At 27.6% G+C, this 6,174-nt stretch overlaps 1 pseudogene; it reads right to left on the reverse strand.

Moving 5' to 3' along the window:
* Positions 1–1,655: 1,655 nt before the first annotated feature.
* LOC147066675 (26S proteasome regulatory subunit 7 pseudogene) lies at positions 1,656–2,942 on the reverse strand (annotated as a pseudogene).
* Between the last annotated feature and the right edge of the window lie 3,232 nt (positions 2,943–6,174).

The raw sequence follows: 6,174 nt of genomic DNA on the forward strand, positions 1-6,174 counted from the left end.
ATAAGTTACAAATCTATGGAGTCAAAGGTTATTGACATGATAAAATGAGTCTTGCATATAGCTTTATTGACAGATATATATGTAAGCATGCACAAGAGATTGAGCTATTTAAATATGAACTTAATCGATTATTAATCTCATAAAAGGCTAATGAGGGAGCTGAGGGTCAGATTATTAGAAGAGTTTTATTGAAAATAGAATCGCAAGAATTTACAGACTTATGGTATTTTTTTTTATCAATTGTTTATATTTTTACCGATATAAACATTATATTGCTTTTCAACAGCCGCTATGCAATTTTATTGACAGGAATAATGGGCAGACAAAGGTAGGTATAATTAAATAATAATTTATAATCCGGTCCATAGTACCATTTTTCGTAAAATGGAATGATATGGTCACAAAATAATATAAGTCGTATAAATATTTAGGACTGCTAGTCGTTATAAGGGTACGTACAAACAACAAGATTGTGAAAACACTCGAATTTCAAGCCATGAAAGAAGAAGATTGTAAAGATTTTGGCTGAAAGAAGTATAAACAAAATCATTTCATTAGAGCCATTTTAAGATTTGCTTGAACGAAAATGGAAAGCTAAAACACAAATTAATTCATTAATAAATTTAAGCTTACCAACAAATGCATTCTAAATATTATTTTTGATATAAAAAAGCTATATTATAAACCCGCAAAAGATATTTAATAGAGTAAATAAATAGGATTTTATCATGATATTTTGAGTCAGATCCGTATCACAGATAATAATAAAAAACATTTTCCATTTTTTGATTTATTTATACCAAGAAAAAACTATTATATGCCGTTTATCATATGGGTTAAGAGTTTTTGAATCAATGATTTTCCCCCTGCTAAGATATAGTTAGCCAAATGGAAAATTTAAAACCCCTTAATGCATTTTTTCACATCTTACCTTGATCAGTTCTCATTTGCTGCTCTTCTTCATACAAAATATATTATTTAAAGCTCATAATGATAAAAACCGCGATACGCGATTTATTTTATTTATGGGCTATATTTCTTTCATTGATCAATTTGCTTTACTAAATTATAGCTAGCAAATTTGGAATATTGCAAAATCCTTGATACATTTTTTTATGTCAACCTTGATAAATTCATATAACATGCCAATTTTCTCTCAAATAATATGAGTTTCATGATTCAAAACCGTGGTATATTTTTATTTTATTTATGGGTTAATTTGATTTTTGGCTATTTATTGTTGTTAAAGGATAACTTTAGATTACTATTTAGAACAGATTTAGCAGAAATCACTTTCCATCTTATCATATTTATAATTTTCTTCTTTCAAGAGTTATTTACTCAATTGTGTTCTGAAAACCCATTGTTTGTGAGCAGGCTCCACCTTCAATAAATATTCAATACAGCGAAATATACGAAAAACTATGATATGTATGTATATTTCTATGAGAAGGAAGATAAAAGGGTAAAGATTATTTATAAATAAATTAATGTATTCAATAGATGAGATATTGGTACGCTGGCTTCATAAGAAATGAATCAACCAGTGCAAGATGAAAAAAGCATAAAAATATAACCCATGAATAGAAATTTAAAAGGGTTAAGTAATTGTGAAGTCAGCAAAAACAATATAATTAGGATACACCAAGTATTTTTTAATTGTATGTCATATATCTTGGGGTAGCACTAAATTTAGCATAGCCTTTGATGACTTTATCAACAGCATTTAAGAAATCCTTTTCAGTAGCTACGCGCCTTCTTTCACGTATAGCGAACATTCCCGCCTCAGTGCACACGCTTCTTAATTCCGCCCCTGTTGCATTTATGCAAAGTCTTGCAACCAATTCGAACCTAATACCCTTTTCGACACACATTTTACCCGAATGAATATTTAGTATTCGGACTCTTCCTTCAAGATCAGGCAGCCCAAATTCGACTTTTCTATCAAGTCTTCCCGGCCTTAAAAGAGCAGGATCAAGAGTATCAGGTCTATTTGTAGCCATAATAACCTTAACATTTCCACGACTGTCAAAACCATCCAATTGATTAATAAGCTCGAGCATAGTTCTCTGAACCTCATTATCATTTCCAGACTCAAATCTTGTGCCACCAAAAGCATCCACCTCATCAAAAAATATAATGGCTGCCTTTTTAGATCTTGCTAGAGCAAATATTTCACGAACCATCCTTGCACCTTCACCGACGTATTTTTGTACAAGCTCTGATCCTATTACTCGAATAAAACATGCATCAGTTCTGTTTGCGACTGCTCGTGCAAGAAGTGTCTTTCCTGTTCCAGGTGGTCCAAAAAGTAATACTCCTTTCGGTGGATCAATTCCTAATCGAATATATTTTTCTGGATTAAGTAATGGTATTTCCACCACTTCCTTTATTTTCTCGATCTCTTCTTTACAACCACCAATGTCTTGATATGTCACATCAGGCCTCTCTTCGACTTGCATAGCGGTGACGGATGAATCTATCTTTCTTGGCAATGGCAATCTGATTTGGTATTTTGTTCTATCAACACCAACCCGTATTCCTTCTGAAAGATCTTCTAAATTAACTTTAGAACTCTTGCCAACAATAAACTTCGCCATTTGCTTGAGACTTATCATAAATCGTGTTTCATTGCTTTTACTCGTTGTTGGTGCTTTCTCCACGGTTTCCTCTGGCGGAAGTACCTTATTTAGACGAGCAACTATCAATATACTTTCTTCATTCATTGATTTTCGATCACCAGCTAAATCCCAGAGTGTCGGTGGTGCTAGTCCTGTTTCAACTTCTCGCAGGCCGAGCCTGAGTTGTATAGAATCAAATACTTGTGATATCTGTGACTCAATGTCTTGAATCGCTTCATGATGGTAGGGCCTTGAATATGCTAGTAAAAGACTTATATCATTATCGGAAATCGGGTCTGTGTTCGAAGGTACGTCTGCCATTTATAGAGGGCCTTGTAAATTCACATAATTATTCTGACAATAAAATTTTACTTCTATCAAATTTAACTAATTGAAAAAATCTATCTATTCTACAAATAATAACAGAGAAATTTATAATCTAAAATTTTTATCACATGCTTTTTTTTATATTTTAACGAATATCCATAATGAAATATTTATGACAGTTTTTAGCACATTTTTTTATATTTTAACAAATATCCACAATGGAATATTTAAAACAGTTGTTAGCACATTTTTTTATATTTTCACGAATATACATGATAGAATATTTATGACTGTTTTTATCAAACAATTTTTTTTATATTTTAACGAATATACATAATAGAATATTTATGACTGTTTTTATCACATAGGTTTTTTAACATTTTAACGAATATAAATGATCGAATATTTATGACTTGTTTCATCCCATACATTTTTTTTATATTTTAACGAATTTTGGTAAAATAAATGACACAACAGTATAAAATTATGAACCCGAACATATAAAAATATCTCTATTCTTAATCGATTATCACCGAGTATATTATATTCACTGAATATCAATTCATTCTTCTATCTGCGCAATATTTAAATGCAGGGTAAGAAATTATAATAGTTTTTTTGATTACCCTTGTACACCCATGTATTAATCAATCTATTTTTATTTTTAAAAATCAATAAACCTGTTATCATGTATTAATAATATATTCTAAAATCCATGATGATGTATATTATATGTTTTCAGTATTTTATTGTTTTTAATAATTAATTTCGTGTTTTATTACAACAAAAATCACTTTTTCTTTTTTTCAATTCATAGGAAGGCGTCTATATATTATTTTTCGATTCTTTAGATGAATTTTTGCTCCTCAAATACATATATAAAAAGTGTACATATTATTTAATATAGGTATGTTTTTATAATTTAATTACTAGACTTGTGTTTTTTTGAGGCATTATTAGCACAAAGGGCCATTATTATATTATTTAAAATATGATTTTCAATTTTCTTGAATTTGATTATGATTTTAACCCATGAAATGGCATTTTCTTGAATTTGATTATGATTTTTTCAAGTTGAAATAGCGATATTGGAAAAAATAATCCAAATGGGTCAATTTAAAGCCCTAAATAAAAAAATATTTGGTTTTTTTGATATATAATATTATTTTCCAGAAATAGCTCACAGAAGGTTAAATTCTATATAATTTTCTTTCTTTGAATTTTTGTGTATGAACCAATGGTAAGATAATAAAATGCTAATCTTATGACACATGAAAAAAAATCCAATTCTAAAGACATGACGAAATTAGTATAAAGATATTTACTTCGAAAATTCATATCAAATATAATATATTTCGAATATACTACAATAAGAATTGTTTTTTTATGATTATAATGTTTGCTGGTCTTCACATCTATATATAATTCATTTTATGAGAATAATGGGGCATAATAACAGCAATTTTTCCGGGTACGAATGCGAGAATTCCAAAAATAATATGCGAATTATGTTTTTGGCTCGAGCTTAAGATATATATAAAAAAAAATACAAATTTACTTAAGAATTACTAAACAAAACTATCCCAACTTGGTAAGTTTTTTTTATTTTATGTAACTTGATTTGAAGAACATATTATGATCATAAAGGATAAAACCAACTTTTTGATAATTTATTTATTTTAAAATTTTGGCTAAAGGTCAAATCTAATTTTAATAGTATAATGGTCGGTATATTATTTTGGAAAACAAATTTTACATGCATCGATGTATATAATCACACAAAAAATATACATATATAGCATAAATATTAGATATTGGTAGTAGAAATATCTTTCAAATAGTTGAAATCTCAGTATAAAAGTTCATAAATATTGGTGTGCTTTATTTTATGATTATACTATTTCTGAAAAACCTTTTTGTAATCTACTTAGTGAATTTAGTCTCGTATTCCCAGCAAAATCAATGAAAATGGCTGATTCACAAAGAAAGTATTCTCGTGTAACAATATAGATTATACATTTTATAAATCGCTAAAATTTGTTTCGAAGGATTCATCTATCAATTATATACTTAACTAGCTCAAAGATCTAGAACTTATGCTAATTACTACCTACATCATTGTAATGCGTGTATTTTGTGCATTATTTACAATAAAATATACAATAACTTTATCTTAAAAAAATATTATATTACTGAAATGGCAATTAAAGTTTTTATTCAGCATGTAAACAACTGTATATTGATACAATTACGGTTTTTGTTTCTTTGAAATTGTCAAAAGATATATATACTGTGATTTATCATTCTGTTTAGATATTTAAAAACCATTTATGAATAATTTTTTTTCAAGTTTCAGATAGTTTCAAAATTATCATCAAGTTTCGCGTCTAAGATATCTTTCACAAAATAGAGCCAAATTATTAATTATAAAAAATACTATATCCAGATTTTATCTAGTAAATAAAAGAGCTTTTTTTTCTTCGCAATCTACCGACAAAGGCTAAATATATAAAATACAAATTAGATTGATGTTTTCAGCACTTAATTTTTTTTTGCACCAATATTCAAGCCTTTTAAGTTTCGCTTGCTATTTAATTTGCGTTTATTCTTGTATACATTCATAAAAATTCTTTCCCTGTTAATAGTATGATTTCAAGATGTAAAAGTCTTATATACAAAATAATTTGGTTAAAATAGTTAAATAATAGAAAACCAAACTATTGCTAAAAAATACACTTTAAAGATCTTATTATTTAATTTAGAGCTGATGAAATAGTAAACAGCCAGAATATTATGCAAACTGGTTCTAAAAACACAAATAATAACAGAAAAAACAAATATAATTGATGAAGCTTACTGATCTATAGATAAAAATCATAGCTTTACAAAAAGAAATATAAAACTAGATATATAAGCTCTTAAATCCATATTACTTTTATATAACCTTATAATCACAAATAAGCACATTAAATATAGATATAAATACATAAAAACAAATTTAATATTGCCAATCTTGCGTATGTAAACCCAACTTTGCAGCAAATCAGCCTTAAAGATATATAAATAGTTTATTTTCAATATAAAAACTTAATGTAACAAAATAAAATTTAAGGTATGTATTTCAACATAAAAAAAATCTTTTAATAACCAAATAAATCACCTTTCTCTTCATTTTTGTCTTGATATCAACGTTTTTAATAGATTCTTTGACTGGATCATGCTTTAT

This window comes from Rhyacophila brunnea, unplaced genomic scaffold (assembly GCF_057557595.1).
Source record: "Rhyacophila brunnea isolate RB1 unplaced genomic scaffold, BYU_Rbru_1.0 scaffold_41, whole genome shotgun sequence".
NCBI classification, from domain to species: Eukaryota; Metazoa; Arthropoda; class Insecta; order Trichoptera; family Rhyacophilidae; genus Rhyacophila; species Rhyacophila brunnea.